Source organism: Lissotriton helveticus, chromosome 3_1 (assembly GCF_964261635.1).
Source record: "Lissotriton helveticus chromosome 3_1, aLisHel1.1, whole genome shotgun sequence".
Taxonomy (NCBI): domain Eukaryota; kingdom Metazoa; phylum Chordata; class Amphibia; order Caudata; family Salamandridae; genus Lissotriton; species Lissotriton helveticus.
In genome coordinates this window covers 1,969,053,993-1,969,073,177 of record NC_136061.1, presented here as the reverse complement: position 1 = coordinate 1,969,073,177, position 19,185 = coordinate 1,969,053,993, and the positions used below count along the sequence as shown (strand labels likewise).

The 19,185-nt window shown below is 45.0% G+C and overlaps 1 protein-coding gene across 2 annotated transcripts in view; it reads left to right on the top strand.

Moving 5' to 3' along the window:
- Positions 1 to 19,185, top strand: part of CLPX (caseinolytic mitochondrial matrix peptidase chaperone subunit X) — a 480,932-nt gene that overhangs the window by 187,289 nt on the left and 274,458 nt on the right. The gene's annotated exons all lie outside the window — the stretch shown is intronic.

Genomic DNA, 19,185 nt, shown 5'->3' with positions numbered 1-19,185 from the left:
AGGGCTGTAGATATTTATCTAGTAGTTGTCCTACGGGCTCATGTATACTGTTTCTGGTTGATACGATGGGTCTTAGTGGTGGATCCAATGGGTTTTTGTGTATTTTAGGCTCCATGTTCAAAATGGGACTTCTTGGATTGTCTTTCAATAAAAAAATTCTCGTTCTGTCATTTATCACTCCCATTTCATGCGCTTTGTCAATGATGATTTTCAGGTTTTTCGAAAACTCCATAGTAGGATTTTGTTGAAGTTTCATGTATATGTTAGTGTCATTGACGTGTTCCAGTACTTTCTGTTCATATTTTACACGGTCCATTATGACAATTGCGCCACCCTTGTCTGCTTTGGTGCAGATGATCTCTTCATTGTTAGATAATTTCCTAAGGGTATCCAGATCTTTTTGTGTAATATTGCTGTTGGTATGTCGTCGATGTTTAATCTTAGTTAGATCTTGTTTCACCATCTTTTCAAATATGTCAATGGTCTTATGACTGGTGGGTGCTTGAAAAGAACTGGTAGGGCGTAGTCCTTGTAATTGATCCGACTCTTGTGTTGTTGATTTAGGTACTATGTTGTCAAAAAAATGTCTTAGGCGTAATTTTCGCGTTAGCTTAAAAAAACTAACTTCCAATTCCAAGTCATCTGTGGTATGGGTTGGAACGTATGACGTACCCTTTTGTAATAATCGTTTTTCATGTTGGTTAAGTGCATATTTGCTTATGTTGATGACTAAGTTGTCTTCGGTGTTTTCTTCCTGTCTTTGTTGGAGACTGTTACGCTCCTCGTGATTGGTGCTTCTTTCTCCATCTCTTTGTCTTTTTCTAGTTCCTTTGTTTTGTCCTCGCCTGGGTCGCCTTTTTGAGCTTGACCTTGTTCTAAAAAATGACTCTGTTGGGTTCACTATAGCAGTTTCCATGAACACAACCTAAAGAGATTTCTCCCTTTCTCCCAGATGGCCAGAATAAAAAGAATTATATCGGAACCTATTACACTGCAAAAAAAGGATATCAGAGATGGAAAAGAAATTCAGACAAAGAGGTTACCCAGACCACATCCTGAATGAGTCCAAACAAAAACTAGAACAGAGAGACAGAAACTCACTATTACAAACAAGTCAATTGAAACAGCAAACCAGGATAGTTGCCATATCCAAATATTCAACATCGAGTCACAAATTCAAAAGAACTATACTAAAACATTGGCAAATGCTTACCCTGGAACCAGATTTTAACAACTGTTTCAAAGATCCACCACTATTTGCATTCACCAGAACAAAGAATATGGGAGAAATGATCCAACCACAAACATCCACTATAGAAATCTACAATGGGACCAAACCATGCCACAACTGTGGACAGTGCAACAACATTATCAGAGGAAATAAAATTAATCATCCGATGAAAGGTCAGGAAATCAAACTGAAAGTCAATGCCACGTGCGATTCGACAAACGTCATATATGCTTTGAAATGCCCGTGTGGCAAAATGTACATTGGGAAGACGGAACGTCGAATCAAAACAAGAATCACTGAACACAAATCAAACATACGCCTGAAAAGCACAAAATCCACAGTGGCGATACACTTCATGGAATTCAAACACAGCATTGCCCAACTTAAGTTTCTGGTTCTAGAAAACATCAAAAAAATAGAAGGCAGAGACAACACGAAATATCTACTTCAAAGAGAGAACGCATGGATTTACAGACTGTGTACCCAGAAACCTTTTGGATTAAATGAAAGAATCGAATTTTCATGTTACTTATAAACGTTCAAAATGTTAATTTGCTTCAGTGCTTTGCCTTGGCACCCCTGTATTTCTTTAATGTTTACTGCATAATGACACAACATACACTTCTGTCTAGTCATGATTTAGCTCACCTCATTCACCTATGTGCGAACCCGACATTTTTTAGATTATAGCACGGTTCGAAACCTGTAGCAGTGAGACATTTCTTAATTTTTTATTTTTTTATTTTTCACATATTACCCAGATATATGGGTAGTACAACTACTTTGTTGTTATCTTTTTCTAAATTTCCCCCTCTATATAATTATAATGTAAGTAGAACATTTAGCAAGACCGGTCGGTGTATAGTCTTTTTTCAGTTTCATTTTAGCACATGACCGCAACTCTGTTTGATAACCCTAACGGTCACAATGTTGCAATTAGGCAAGAGAAAACAACATAGAAGCCACGTTTAAGGCCTTTTCCTGCTTTCGAACTACAGGTTAGTTTTCACAATCTAAGTCTTATTCTATCAGAAGACACGACATGACCGAATTGAATTCTTTTTTATACTCACTTTTACGAACTGTTTTTTTTAGAGTTCTACTTGATACTAAAATCCACCAGAAAGAAACACAGGCATGTAAGTCACCACTATCTTTTTTCACATATCGTTTCTCTGAGAAGTTGTTGTTTTTGTAAGGTCAAGACAGGCACCACGAATGTTGTTGATATGATTTTAAAAAGTATCAAAAGTGTATGCCATGATGCCTACTGCAGTATTAAGCTACATACATATATATATTTTTTTTGATTTCAACAAGATTTTATTGAGAGAAGTAAGGGTCCAAATAATAGCAGTCAAAATACAAAGAGGTGATACATTCCAACATGAGGAGAACATGAAAACAAGCCTGGGTATCATTTGATCAGTAACTAAACTTAATGTAGATAAAATTGAAAAAAGAAAAAGGCAATCAATATGGAGTTAATAATATGAGCCAATAAAGGAGTATATCATTTAGAATGCAGAACGTATCAGCCTCTGGGAAGAGGATAGGGGCAGGGGAAGATAATAAGAGCAAAAGGAAGAAAGAAGGAAAGAAAGGAAAATAGCAGCAGAAAGAAAGAACGGGAGGAGAGGACAGGAAAGAAGGAGAAAGAAAGAAAGAAAAAGAAGGAATCCCACAGGAATAAACCAAGGTAACGTAACTAGCAGACAAAAATTAAGTAGACAGAACAACAGGGAATCGAGGGACTACACCTTGCGAGGAGAGTTCCATATAGTCATCCAGGGATGCCCAAACCCCATTCGAAATGGAAGGCGACAGGTGTGCTAGATCTACTGAGGTGTGAGCACTGCGTAGGAAGGAAACCCATGCCCACCACGTATGGTAGGAGACTGACGAGAAAGATTTCCATTCCATAAGGATAACCTTAACCGCAACAGATAAAAGAAGATCTAACAGCTGTAATTGCAACAAATCAAGGGGAAGGGGCGTAGGAACAGCCCAGGGACCTAATATAACTAAAGGAAAAGAGAGCTGGAGCTCAATGTCAAAGATAAGAGACAAATGTTGCTGAATAAGGTCCCAGAAAGGTTTAAGTAAGGAGCAGTTATAGAACATATGAGGGAAATCACCCGCCTCTAGTCCACAACTCCAGCAGAGGTCATCCTCTTTAAGGTTGAGGGAATGAAGACGGACAGGTGTCCAATGGAGTAGGTTGATCGAGAAAAACTTGGACTGAGTTAGGGAAGGAGCTATTTTGTTACGGAGCGCAAATTTGCTAATGGATTGCCAAGCTTCAGATGATAAGTGATCCGTAATATTGTGATCAAAATGACGCAACCATTTTTGCTGTGCAACTGTCTGATCAGGAAGCGAAGTAGAAGATAGAAACTTATATATGTGGGAGGCAACATGACCCGCCTTGAGCCACATACAAAACAGCGAGATGGTGGGAGAGGAGGGGTGAAACCGAGTTTTTGAGATGGCAACCTTGATTTTAAGAAAGGTATAGAAGTCTAGATTAGTTAAAGAGTGTTTGAGCGCTAAGGTAGAAAAGGGTAAGGGCTCACCAGAGTCACTATACAGATGTTGTACAAGAGAGATACCTTTCATAGCCCAGTAAGACATAAGGTTGGGGGTGATATTAAGTTTAATTTTGGAATTACGCCAAATGGAAGACCATCTAGTTTTGTGCAGAGGAAATGCCAACTTCCTATCTACTCTCTTAAGTGCGACAATTGTATCAATAATTATAGAGCGGGAAAACAGGATGTGCAGAATGGAAGTAGTACAAAGAGAGGCAAGTGGTAGAGGTGCAGCTAAATCCTGTTCTATGAGTAGCCATAAAGGGATATGACGGTATGGGGGAGAAAACCATAAGGCCCCCTTGAGAGGCCAGAAAAGCAGTCTGGTATGTTCCCCAATCCGGGAAATTACAACCCCCCATATCACAAGGTCTACGTAAATATTTATATGCTAACCGAGCGCGTTTGCCGTTCCAAAGGAATTTGGTGGTGATACCATCGATTTCCCGAAAAAAAGAGTCGGAAAATTTCATCGGAATCATGGATGAGACAAAATTGATAATCGGCGTGATCATCATTTTAAGGGTTTGTAGGCGACCCCACCACGAAATATGTTTCGGAGACCATGTATCCAGAAGACGACGAACTTTAGTAAGAGTTTGAGATTCATTATAGGCAACCGTGGCATGTAGCGTGGAACAGAAATAGATGCCCAGATATTTTAGATGGGTAGATTGCCACTTAAAGCCAGCCGAACCCATATGAGCAGGAAAACAATAGGCATTTAAAGGGAACATTTCTGTCTTATCTTTGTTTAGAGTGTATCCGGATACCTTAGAGAACAAAGAAATGGTGTCAGAGATAGCAGGGATGGCCAATGCTATATCATCTGAGAAAATGAGAACATCGTCAGCGTAGGCAGCAGTTTTAAGACAATGAGGGCCAAAAGAAAATCCTTTGATATCAGGGTGTAAATCAATCAGCCGAAGGGGAGGATCAATAGATAACAGAAACAAGAGAGGGGATAAGGGACACCCTTGTCTCGTGCCCTGGCAAAGGTTAAAAGAAGAGGATGTAGAACCATTAACCCTAATATTAGCTTTAGGTTGGGAATATAAAGACATTACCATGTTAATAAAAGAGTCCCCGAGGTTATGTGCACATAAGACCGCTCGAAGGAAAGGCCAAGAGACCTTATCGAAGGCCTTTTCCGCATCGAGGGCCAAGGCCGCAGCAGGTAATTGGGATCGCTTAGCCGCCCCAATAATATGACAGAAAGTGCGGATATTGTCTCTTGCCAATCTACCCTTAACAAAACCAGTTTGGGAGGGATGAACTAGATTGGGAATAAAAGATTCTAGACGTTTAGCCAAGATTTTAGCAACGGTAGAAAGGTTTTATAAAATAAGATCGGGTATCCGTCTGGACCGGGTGCTTTCCCCGAACGGGTGGCCTTGATAGCATCCGCTATTTCCTCAGGAGAGATAGGTTCATTCAGAGTAGAGCGATCTTCTTCTGAGACTGATTGAATCGGAATTGATTTCAAAAAATCTTGGCACTTGTCAAAAGAAGCTTGGTTAGAGGGGGTGTATAATTTGTTATAGAAATCGCGAAAAACTTCAAGAATTTCTTCAGTTTGGAATTTCTTAGAGCCAGTGTGATCTTTAATAGAAGAGATCTGTGAGGACTTATAGGAAGAATCTTGGAATTTTAAGGTGGCAGCCAAAAGTTTCCCAGCCCGATTCTTTAAAAGTAACTTCTTGGACTTTTGCGCCTGGAAACCAATATGAGCTCTTTTAGTGACAATTGTATTATATTTGTATTTTATGAGTTTAATTTGTTGCAGGGTAGTCGGATCTTTGGTATGTCTAAAGGAGGCCTCCAGAGCTTTGATTTGAGAAGATAAGTCAGTAAGTTCTCTTTTAATCGCCAAGTTACGTTTGGACATGCATGCAATAACTTGACCCCGGAAAGTACACTTAAAAGAGTCCCATAAAGTTATTGGAGATGATACAGAATCTTCATTTTCACGGAAAAAAGTGTTTATATCCGTTGAAAATTTGTCCACCTGGGAAGAGTCATGTAACACTTCTGTATTAAGTCTCCAGGAACGACCACTTGGTTTCGGCGCAAAGGTCAAGAGCGTAAAAGTGACCGCAGCATGATCAGAGATGACAATGGGATGTATAAGCGGAGAAGAAGAAGCTGAGACAAGAGAAGAGTGAACCAGGAGATAATCAATACGAGAAAATAAGGAATGAGGGGAGGAAAAGAAAGAAAATTCACTGCCAGTGGGATTATGAAGACGCCAAATATCATGCAATTGAGCAATGGAACACATGTTAACCATCTGTTTGTGTGCTTTGGGCGGACGAAACTGAAATGCAGAATTTCTGTCCAATAAAGGATCCATTGGTAAGTTAAAATCGCCACCAACAATGAGACTGCCAGCATGTGGGGTGTCATGCAATTTTTTAGAAATGGATTTCCAAAACGCTGGGTCATCAACATTCGGAGCATATATATTCATAACAAACAAATCATGTTGTCCATCCGACAACTTAGATAAAAGCCAGCGACCCTCAGAATCATGCTCAGAAGAGATAATTGATAACCCTGAATTCCTCGAAACTAACGTAAGCACACCATTGCGTTTACCAGAAGCATCCGAACAAGACACATCCGACACCCATTCTTTCTTTAAAAATACAGCTTCTCTACTAGTAATCTTAGATTCTTGAAAGAGGACTAAGTCTGCCGAGAGCGACTTACAGTAATCTAAGATTTTAGATCGTTTCACTGGATGATTCAAACCCTTAACATTAAGGGATAATACATTTAAACCTGGCATATAAGAAAAGGGGATACCAACGGAGACAACATTGATGACAGACAAAGAGCGGGGATCACAAATATAGTAGACCAACCATTAAGCAGAATAGATGTTACGGGAACATCCATGTGGGAGAACCAGGAAAAAAGAAAGGCCAGAAGAGAAGAAAGACAAGAGAAGAGAAAGAGGAGAGGCAGAGGGGGAGGTCTAAAAGAGACCCAGATCATGCAAGGGAGAACGTGGAAAAGGCGAGTAGGAGATCCGTATTAAGCGCAAAAGTTGGTATTGAGAAACAGCCCATTATTAGGAAAAACAACAATCAGTAAGATAAATAACAATAGGAAGAAAAAGACCAAATCAATGGAAATACATTTTGATAATGAAGTATGAAGTTGCTATAAGAGGAAAAATACATTTCAAAGTAGACTAGCGATATCACAGCGTGAACAAGAACATATATTGACTAACAATAGTATAAAATGCAATAAAAGCTTAAGTATGCACGAAACAACCTAAATAATGTGTAGCATTTCATAAATACAGTGACAAATATGCACCGAAACCGCATATTAATAATAAAAAACACTGGCAAATACCTATACTATAAAGTGGAATCGTAGAAGGAAAAAGAGAGGTGCACGAGAGGAGCATGTAGAGACGAGGAAGAAACAGAGAGGGAAGATGAAAAGGAGCAGAAAGAATAAGGAGAATGCTACCCCGCCATACTAGAATGATACCTAGTATAAGGTAAATAGGAGAGAAATTGCTAGTGAAAGAAGTAAAAATATATCAATTACACGCAAGAAATCTGCAACCAATAACTTATAACAAGGCAGGTACCATGTAATTGGAAATAGCAACAATATAAAGGAAACACACCGTAACTAAAATAGTTAAGAGAAAGAAAAGAAGGAAAGAAGAAAGAGGTACAAACAACTACAGAGGCCAGAGAAGCCGGGTATGAAAGAAATAAGAAAGAATCGAAAAGGAGCTGAAAAAAGTCTTTTCGAAGGATAAACCAGAGAAAAAGGCGGAAAGGTCGAATATGAGAGAGAAGGAGAAATACAAGAATAGTATGGAGAAGAGAAAAGAGACAGAACGAACAATAGCAGTGGATCAAATCAGCATGTAAGCAGAACTAGAAATAAAGAAGAGGAATCTATCTTGAAAGCAGCACAACCATAAATAGAGAGAAACAAATCAAGTCCCCGAGGCTCCAGGAGCTTGCGAAGTTGCTCTCTGAATCTCCATTTCTATTTCCTCCTGGTTGTCTAAGAACGTTGTCAAGTCCGCCGGTTCATCGAAGATCCTGGAACGTCCTTTATAAGTGATGCGAAACTTGGATGGACCTGAAAAGGAAAAAGGAATGCCCAAGTCGATGAGACAATTCCGAAGGTTCAAGAAACCTTTCCGTCTTATGACTGTGTCTCTGGCAAAGTCTTGGGAAATGGATATGCGATGACCCTCCCAGTTGAGTTGTTTAATCTTGCGCATATGAGACAGAATCAGCTCAGTGTGTTGATGTCGCAAGGGCTTAAAAATAATTGCTCTTGGCTGGGTGGCTGCCTTAGAACGAAACGTTGGAACACGGTGTGCTCTTTCAATCTCAAAATCTCTGTGGAAAGATAGTTGGAGTGTATCCGGGATCCAATGAGATAGGAACTCAATCATAGAGGAGGATGATTTCTCTGAGTCCTCCGGTAGGCCAAAAATACGCAGATTAGATCTCCTATTACGGTCCTCCTGCTCCGTGAGGTCTCTGCGCATCGCCGCCATGGAACGCTCCAGTTGAGAAAGGGACCTGGATTGGGTTCGCATACCATCCTCCGCGGAACTTATTCGTGTTTCTGTCTCTGATACACGAAGAGAAAGGGCTTTAAAGTCACTCCTGATAGCATTCACTTCCACTTGTAGTAGGTCAGTATTAGTTTTAGTGGACTGCGCAATATCATGCACTTCATTAAGGCGCGCCAAAATGGTGGCTAATGTGGATGCAGTGTCTGCCTGAGGAGATTCAGGCGTCGGAGAGACTGATTTAATTCTTTTTAAAGATGCGCCCAGGTCCTTAGAGTCTTTGTTGTTCGAGGACCGATTCATAATGACAGTATCGTAGCAGGAGCCTAAGAGAATACCACAGGAATAGGCTAGAACACCAAAGTTGCGCAAAGTATGCAGATTTAGTGAAAAAAAAGAGACAGTTCACGCTCAAAATACGCAGAGCCAAAGTAGCTGTTTAAATATGAGCAGAGTTGCGCAGGAAATCACCTCAATGAAGCGATAGGGACACCTCCATGAAGAATGTGAGAGAAAAATAAAAGCGAGCAGCTAAAAAAACCAGCCAAGAAGTATGAAAGTAACATCAAGAAAAAAGCATAAATGTTACCATGTCAGACGACGTGTGTAGAGACCCTTAGCCGAGTGCTGAACACTGCAAGTTTGTAACCACGGCGGCACCTCAGAAGTCCGATGACAGGGACGTCATGCGCGACAAAATGGCGGTCTCTCTTCAGGAATGCGAGCGCCTGTGGGGGATGATTCAGAAAGCATCTCTTCGGCGGCTGAAAGCGCGGAAAAAACAGCGTCGTGAAGGTCAGCACATGTTCCGCTGCTGTCGAGTGATTTTTCCGGTCAGAAGGGCACGAAGGAGCGGAAAGAAACGCTCTACGGGACCAACTCACCCCAGGGCTCAAGCGCGACACGCCATACTGTAGCGGCGCGCAAGCCACGCCCCGCTACATACATATATTTTACTTTTACAGTGTTATTCCCCGATGAAGGGCTCAAGATGCAGCCCGAAATGCATTGGATTCTATGTACTATAATGATGCCTCTATGATGATAAACTTGAAAGCACATGAAATCGAATATACTTTAATTATGATGAACATTAACAAATAAATGAAACCATAAACTGATTAAACTTTGTGGAATCCTCTGTTGTTAAGAGGAGACAATAGTGTTCCCGAGGGGATGGTCCCAGTGACCCACTGGCATCACATCTGTATCGTTACTGATAAGGCGTTTTCAGGGGTATTAACGCCACCCACGGTGAACCTAATCTGGATTAACCTGAGTTAAACAGCTGTGCATCCACCCACATTTTCTATGTTCGCAAATTTTCAAACCTCACTAGGACGGATAGCACGCATAAAAAATGAGCAATTATGAAGAAATATCGAGGAGCACAGAGGCCAGGGCCTCCACTTTTGCATTTAAACCGGAGGAGGCAGATAGAATTTATGGTCTTATAAGGGAAGAACTCACACAGGAGTCCAACATACGCACTAAGGAGCAAAATATAAGACAACTGATATATCTATTCAAAAGGAAAATTAATCAACAAATGCATGCGAGTACACTAGTGAAATACCACAAAAACCAGCGCATACCCCGGGGTCTCAGAATTGCCCTCAAACCATCTCTTTGTAAAAATTCGAAAAAGTTCCAAGACCGATGGTACGAAATTCTAAACAAGTGTTCGCTTGACTTGATTCTCCTGATAATAGAGGAACTTTCAGAGATTTTGGAAGAACTCACGAAAGAGATAACGGAAACCCAAAATGAACTATCGAGTGCAATGACCAAAGAAGAATTAACAAAAACATTGGAGGATATAAACTTTCAAATGGAAAAACATACCAAAGACCTAAACGAAAGAAAAATTAGGAAATATAAACGGGATACACTTGACTACCGTTTGGGAGAGGTTTACACCTGGGCAGAAATTTACTCGAGAAAAAGACCAAGTAAACCATATACATCACAGACAGAAACATCCTCTTCGGATAGTGACTCTACACAGAGAAGAAGACAAACAACACTAACAAACAAAACTGTGGAACAATCTACAACGAGTAAACCACGACCACCGAGCAACACGGACTTAGACCAAAGTACACAACCTACTGTACTCATACAAACCCAACAGAGTCATTTTTTAGAACAAGGTCAAGCTCAAAAAGGCGACCCAGGCGAGGACAAAACTAAGGAACTAGAAAAATACAAAGAGAAGGAGAAAGAAGCACCAATCACGAGGAGCGTAACAGTCTCCAACAAAGACAGGAAGAAAACACCGAAGACAACTTAGTCATCAACATAAGCAAATATGCACTTAACCAACATGAAAAACGATTATTACAAAAGGGTACGTCATACGTTCCAACCCATACCACAGATGACTTGGAATTGGAAGTTAGTTTTTTTAAGCTAACGCGAAAATTACGCCGAAGACATTTTTTTGACAACATAGTACCTAAACCAACAACACAAGAGTCGGATCAATTACAAGGACTACGCCCTACCAGTTCTTTTCAAGCACCCACCAGTCATAAGACCATTGATATATTTGAAAACATGGTGAAACAAGATCTAACTAAGATTAAACATCGACGACATACCAACAGCAATATTACACAAAAAGATCTGGATACCCTTAGGAAATTATCTAACAATGAAGAGATCATCTGCACCAAAGCAGACAAGGGTGGCGCAATTGTCATTATGGACCGTGTAAAATATGAACAGAAAGTACTGGAACACGTCAATGACACTAACATATACATGAAACTTCAACAAAATCCTACTATGGAGTTTTCGAAAAACCTGAAAATCATCATTGACAAAGCGCATGAAATGGGAGTGATAAATGACAGAACGAGAATTTTTTTATTGAAAGACAATCCAAGAAGTCCCATTTTGAACATGGTGCCTAAAATACACAAAAACCCATTGGATCCACCACTAAGACCCATCGTATCAACCAGAAACAGTATACATGAGCCCGTAGGACAACTACTAGATAAATATCTACAGCCCTCAGTAAGAAAAATGACAACATACATAAAGGACACGACGGAATTCATACTGAAACTGGAGACCATCAAAATTGAACCTGAGGAAGAAATAATACTATGCACAGCGGACATAAGATCATTGTATACGAGCATACCCCACTGTATGGGGATAGAAGCAATAGAAAATGCCCTCATGAACACTAATTTGGAGGTGAACTTCCAGACTTTCCTGATGGAGTTAATGCTATTTTCCCCTTTATCAAAGTTATTTTAGATATAAGGACAACTGGTACCTACAATTAGTGGGCACTGCCATGGGCAATTCTGCGGCGCCGGTCTATGCAAATCTTTTCATGAAGTTGTATGAAGAAAAACATATACTGTCTAAACCAGAATGGAGCAACAATCTGAAACTATTCATCCGCTATATCGATGATATTTTCATAATATGGTCTAGCTCTAAAGAAGAATTACATGAAGCTCTAACGAAATTCAATCAAGTGGATGAGAGAATTCAGTTAACCTGGGAAATGTCCAACACCAGTGTTACTTTCCTTGATGTCAGAGTGAACCGCACATTGAAAGGACTTGAAACTGACCTTCATACTAAAAGTACGGATCGCAATAACATGCTTCACTATAGCAGTTTCCATGAACACAACCTAAAGAGATTTCTACCTTTCTCCCAGATGGCCAGAATAAAAAGAATTATATCGGAACCTATTACACTGCAAAAAAGGATATCAGAGATGGAAAAGAAATTCAGACAAAGAGGTTACCCAGACCACATCCTGAATGAGTCCAAACAAAAACTAGAACAGAGAGACAGAAACTCACTATTACAAACAAGTCAATTGAAACAGCAAACCAGGATAGTTGCCATATCCAAATATTCAACATCGAGTCACAAATTCAAAAGAACTATACTAAAACATTGGCAAATGCTTACCCTGGAACCAGATTTTAACAACTGTTTCAAAGATCCACCACTATTTGCATTCACCAGAACAAAGAATATGGGAGAAATGATCCAACCACAAACATCCACTATAGAAATCTACAATGGGACCAAACCATGCCACAACTGTGGACAGTGCAACAACATTATCAGAGGAAATAAAATTAATCATCCGATGAAAGGTCAGGAAATCAAACTGAAAGTCAATGCCACGTGCGATTCGACAAACGTCATATATGCTCTGAAATGCCCGTGTGGCAAAATGTACATTGGGAAGACGGAACGTCGAATCAAAACAAGAATCACTGAACACAAATCAAACATACGCCTGAAAAGCACAAAATCCACAGTGGCGATACACTTCATGGAATTCAAACACAGCATTGCCCAACTTAAGTTTCTGGTTCTAGAAAACATCAAAAAAATAGAAGGCAGAGACAACACGAAATATCTACTTCAAAGAGAGAACGCATGGATTTACAGACTGTGTACCCAGAAACCTTTTGGATTAAATGAAAGAATCGAATTTTCATGTTACTTATAAACGTTCAAAATGTTAATTTGCTTCAGTGCTTTGCCTTGGCACCCCTGTATTTCTTTAATGTTTACTGCATAATGACACAACATACACTTCTGTCTAGTCATGATTTAGCTCACCTCATTCACCTATGTGCGAACCCGACATTTTTTAGATTATAGCACGGTTCGAAACCTGTAGCAGTGAGACATTTCTTAATTTTTTATTTTTTTATTTTTCACATATTACCCAGATATATGGGTAGTACAACTACTTTGTTGTTATCTTTTTCTAAATTTCCCCCTCTATATAATTATAATGTAAGTAGAACATTTAGCAAGACCGGTCGGTGTATAGTCTTTTTTCAGTTTCATTTTAGCACATGACCGCAACTCTGTTTGATAACCCTAACGGTCACAATGTTGCAATTAGGCAAGAGAAAACAACATAGAAGCCACGTTTAAGGCGTTTTCCTGCTTTCGAACTACAGGTTAGTTTTCACAATCTAAGTCTTATTCTATCAGAAGACACGACATGACCGAATTGAATTCTTTTTTATACTCACTTTTACGAACTGTTTTTTTAGAGTTCTACTTGATACTAAAATCCACCAGAAAGAAACACAGGCATGTAAGTCACCACTATCTTTTTTCACATATCGTTTCTTTGAGAAGTTGTTGTTTTTGTAAGGTCAAGACAGGCACCACAAATGTTGTTGATATGATTTTAAAAAGTATCAAAAGTGGGGGGCGTGGCTAGCAGCCAACGATGGCGGCAGCATAGAGGAGTAGCTCCGCGATCGAGGCGGCCTCTCCAGTGATCCTGTAATTCATCCGCTACAGATTCAGCCCCAACAGGAGGAACCCGGAGCCGGGGACCGAGCGGTGCCATAGGGTGAAAGCGCCGTAGCCGTCCGGCAAAAGAGAACCGCCGTCCGCCCAGGCGCAGAAGAGGCCTCCGCATTGCGGCGCAGCCGGGGACTGCCTTCGTCGCCCGGGCCGACAGGAAGTGTGACTGCCCAGGGGACCTGCACCGGAAGTGCCCGCTGGTTCTGGACGGGGTGAGTGAGAGAAGACCCGGGCTTGGGCGCGCCCGGTGCCTCTGTGGCTGTGCCGGGTGGAAGGCGCCTGGCTCCTCCGCGCTCTGTGACCGCCCGGTGTGCGGACACCCAGGACTGCCTCCCGGCGGTGTGCCGTCATTTTGTGTAGGTCCGGCACTGCCCCGCGGGACCTGACCGGCTTCCAGCCCTCGCCCGCCGCACCTCAGGCGGTGATCGACGAACTCTCCACCGTGCACAACACGCGTCTCCTCGGAGAGGCAGGAGGTGTGTGCCGCACTCATAGGAGGCTTGACCAGGCAATCCCCGCCATCACCCGTGCCACATCCCGGCCGCTGCCCGCAGTGTCCACAAACTACCCGGGTTGGGAAGCACACCCTGCGGGCAAAACTAGCCTTGGAGTGACCTCATAGACCAGCGGACAACTGACCTCAAGACATCCGCACCTGTCAGAAACGGAGCTCCACACGTTATTCTCCTAAGTGCCATCTCCCGCCTCCATAACACCTGTTGAGCATCTCCGGCACCTGGGGGGGATCCAAAGATCTGGCCCTCGCACCCTTGTCAACGGGTGACTACAAGAGTGGAAGCAACTGGCAAAGGCTGGGGAACTACATCCCACCCGTCGCGTTTTTCTCCATACTTCCGGCTGGGCGCCGTGCAGCGGTGTGACGACCCCCCCCTGGGGTGACCCGGGCCGGTTCCTCTGCCCCCGGCCTGCTAACTACGTCGTCGGCGATCAACATACGCCGCAGAAGGGGCCGACGCGGCCCCCCGTCGCTGGACGGCCCAGGGGCCGCGGATTCTGCTGCTATGGCGGGGAGGGGCCTGAAGAGTGGGTCTACTCAGACCAGAATTGACCGGTATGCCTGCGACAGGCCGGCGGTGTCCCCGATTGCCGGGAAGACGACGGCTGCTGGATCCGTGGAGGGGCAGGGACCTAAGAAAGCGACTCTGGACGACGTGATGCAGGCCCTGGCGCACTTACAAACGACGGTGGGAACGATCTCCACGGACATTACACTGATCAGAGCGGACTTCCACAAGATGACGGAGAAGGTCAATGCCATGGAAGTAGTCACGAAATCCTTAGTGGAGGACGTCTCCGAACTCCAGCTGGCGGTGGAGAGGCTGGCAACGGACAACAAGGTCCTGCGTGAGAAGCTCGACGATCAGGAAGGGCGCTCCAGGCGGAACAACATCCGCATACTCGGTGTGCCGGAGACGGAGGGGGTGAGAGCCATGGATCTGTATGTAGAGGGCCTAATCACCACGGAACTACGGCCCAAGGGACTGTCATCCTTCTTCTCAGTGGAGAGAGCGCACCGCGTGCCGGGAGGCCAACCAAAACCTGGTGCGACTCCGCGACCCATTGTGGCCCGGCTGTTCAACTTCAGGGACAGGGACGCCATTCTACAGGCAGCCCGACTATCCCCTCCGATCCAGATCCAAAACTCCACAGTGGCGTTCTTCCCTGACTACACGGCGGAGGTGGCCCGCAGACGCCGGACGTTCTTCGAGGTCAAAAAAGAACTCAGGGCGCGGGAGGTCCCGTACTCCATGCTCTTCCCCGCGAGGCTGCGAGTGATCGCCGAAAACAAGACCTGGTTCTTCGATACCCCGGAATCCGCAAGAGACTGGTTGGATGGCTGGAGAACAAACGCTCGCCCCCGACGGCCTCATCGGCAACAGAAGGATCGTACGAATGATAGCCTCCCGGCTTCCCAGACTTCGAGGGGTAATGGAGTGAGCGAGGGATCCCCCCACAGCGAGGCCGCGGACGAGGACAATAACGGTGAACAATGATTTCCGGACTGGCAACGTTTTGGGACTTATTGTACAGCACACCTGAGGCGCACTGTTGGACTCTGGGCGAAGGGCCTCTGGGGAGAAGATTGAGAGGCCGCTGACCTCGGAGACTCCTTCACCCCAGCGCGCAAGTACACTGGTTGGGTTTGGGGTAATGCACTCTGCTAAGTTGGGGAGGCGGGCAGGTTCAAGTCCGAATAGCAGGGAAGCAGGGAGGGGGGTAGTTGGGAGAGGGGGGGTGTTTATTTTTGTACTTGGTTTGGTTCTACGAGTTTATGGCTTGGCTCAGCACTATATGACACACCACGACACGAACACCGCACGGTCCGGCGTGATACGCCGGGGCGCTCACACTGATGCCCTTGATGCAGCCCCGTGGTCACCTCATTTTGTGGGACAAGGTGGCGCCTCCTCGGGTAGGTGGGCTCACCTCCGAGAGAGTGCCCCACACAGTAAACGGCATGCAATACACACGGGGGTCCTAGTAGGACGCAAACACGCCTTACTGCCATGGCCGGACTAGAGGATTCCGTCCCGACGGCCCCACTACACATTATGTCATGGAACGTCAGGGGATTAGGTGATAAGATCAAAAGAGGCCTAGTTCTCCAGGGAATTAAGAGGGCGGGTCCGGCCCTGGTCCTGTTGCAGGAGACACACATGATGGGTGCTAATACACGGGCCATGGACAGACGGGGTTACCATATGGTTACACATGCAGCGTTCACTCCAGGGTCACGTGGCACGGGCATTCTAATGCAGAAGTCATCACGATACATCGTCACATCCACTAAAATAGATGACCAGGGCCGCTTTGCAGCAGTGTCCGGCCAATGGGAGGGCAGGGCTTTGTCTGTGGTATCGGTCTACATTCCCCCTGCGCTCCACGCGGTGGCGCTGCCCGACCTTGGTAAGTTCCTCCTAGACCTCCCGGAAGGGGACTTGGTAGTGGGGGGGGATTTCAATGCAGTACTGCATGACACACGTGATAGATTCCCCGGGCGCTCGCATTCACCTGGCACCACCAAACTAGGCGGGTTTCTGGAGGCACAGGGCCTAGTGGATGTATGGCGCACACTACACCCGGATCAATTACAATACACTTATTACTCCGCGACGCACAATAGTTTATCCAGAATCGACCACTTCCTCACGCTAGGGACCGGTTGCCTTACCATCGACGACGCACAAATAAAGTCACGGGGTGTCTCCGACCACTCACCTATTACCCTGACACTGTCCAGCTGCTCGGCCACACGCAGGAGACTATACCCGATCTACCTGGGTTACCTCAAGGTCCCGGTTATTCGTAAAGCCCTGCAGAACACTACCAAACACTACTTTGAAGAAAACCAGGCGTTAGTGAGATCACCCTCAGTACTCTGGGAGGCCTACAAGGCCGTATTTAGGGGACAGGCGATAGCGTCGATCTCGCACTACAGGAAGCGGCAGGGGGAGGTGACGTCAGAGTTGGAACTACAGCTCGACGAAGCTAACGCAGCCCATATGGCAGATCCCTCCTGTGCTAACCTCCACTCCCTACAGCTCCGTCAACGTCTTCACATGGATCATGTGCGCCGATTGACCAAGGCGGACATCGCGGCCACCAAACACAGAGTGTACGACATTGGGGACAAGGCCAGTAAACTCCTGGCTTGGCTGGATAAAAGGCAGGGTGGCAGTAGGAACATATTACAGCTTATGGATGCGACTGGGAGGGTGCACACGCGACCAGGGGACATAGTGGAGGTGCTAGCTGATCATTTCAGTGCGGTATACACACCGACGGTGAGTGTCACGGAGAATGAAGCCCGAGATGCCCTGAGCCGCGTGGCGATGCCCAGATTGACTGACGAGGCGATGAGGGAATTGGATTCAGACATAACTACGGATGAAATCCAATTAGCGATTGGCGCTATCCATCCAGGCAGAGCTCTGGGTCCCAGTGGGATACCTATTGAGTGGTTTAAAACAATGTCTGAGCCTCTGGGTCCGCCCCTCTTACAGATGTACGTGGCCAGTAGGGCGAGCGGCACATTACCACCTGACCAGCGGCTGGCGACTATTGTAGCCATACCAAAGCCGGGTAAACCACTTAACGAATGCACTTCCTATAGACCTATCTCACTCTTGAACCCCGAAGCTAAAATTCTGGCGAAACTGCTGGCGACCAGACTCCTGTCCCACCTAGGTCAATTGATCCATCCGGATCAGTCTGGGTTCATGCCGCGCAGGAGTACGGCCCTGAACCTTCGTAGGGTGCAGGGAGTCATGGCTAGGATCCCGCTTCTGACGGAACCGGCGGCCATTCTGTCACTAGACGCCAAGATGGCGTTCGATATGGTGGAGTGGAACTACCTTTTTGCGGTCCTCGCCTCTATGGGGTTCGGTCCAAACTTTATTGCCTGGGTCCGGTTACTATATACGGATCCAATTGCACGTGTAGTGGCGAATGGCCACATATCACGGGAAATATCACTGGGACGGGGAACCCGGCAGGGATGCCCTCTCTCACCCATCCTCTTCGCATTAGTCTTAGAACCCCTAGCGATTACTATACGGACTACGCCGCTCCTGAAGGGCATTAGGTGGGATACGAGCTGGGAAGACAGAGTGTCATTATATGCTGATGACATGTTAATCTATCTCACTGACCTCGGTAACAGCATCCCTAACCTCCTGACCGTCTGCACCTCCCATGGCCAAGTGTCCGGCTACACCATCAACTGGTCAAAATCAGTCATCTACGCTCTCAGGGGCCCTCTCCCGACGCTACCGGACGAGTGCACGCTGGAGGTGGCACCCACGTCCTTCAAGTACCTGGGGATACATATTACCCGGGATGCGGCAGAATTCTCTGTTCGCAATCTGCAGCCTCCCCTCCTCCGTTTGCGTAATGATGTAAAACACTGGCAGACGCTTCCACTGACGCTATTGGGCAGAGCTGCCTTATTCAAAATGATGGCTCTCCCACGCTTCCTATACGTTCTCGAAAACACCCCTGCACTTGTCCCCCCCGACTATTTTCAAAAAGTGACAGCACTGATGTCAGGCTTACTGTGGGGGAATCGGCCAGCGAGAATTGCACACGCAAAACTTAACAGGAGCTGGTACGACGGTGGGATTGCACTGCCTAATATGCAGTTGTATTACTGGGCGACACAACTCAAAATTCTTAATAAATGGTTGCACGCACCACAGGACGACCCAGCCTTCAAGGCGGACCGGGTCCAGCTGGGTACTAACTGCATGCTGGCGCCCTTGTATCACAAGGGCGCTGCGACGAAATTGATTGGGCCCACCAAACACACGGTACAACTATGGTATAAAGCACAAGCGAAACTGCACTGGGCAGGGGTGATTACGAAATTAACACCATTGTGGGATACTAAAGCACTAGGCCACCTGAGGCGCACCAAGGGGTTCGACCAATGGGACGCCATTGGAATCTCGACT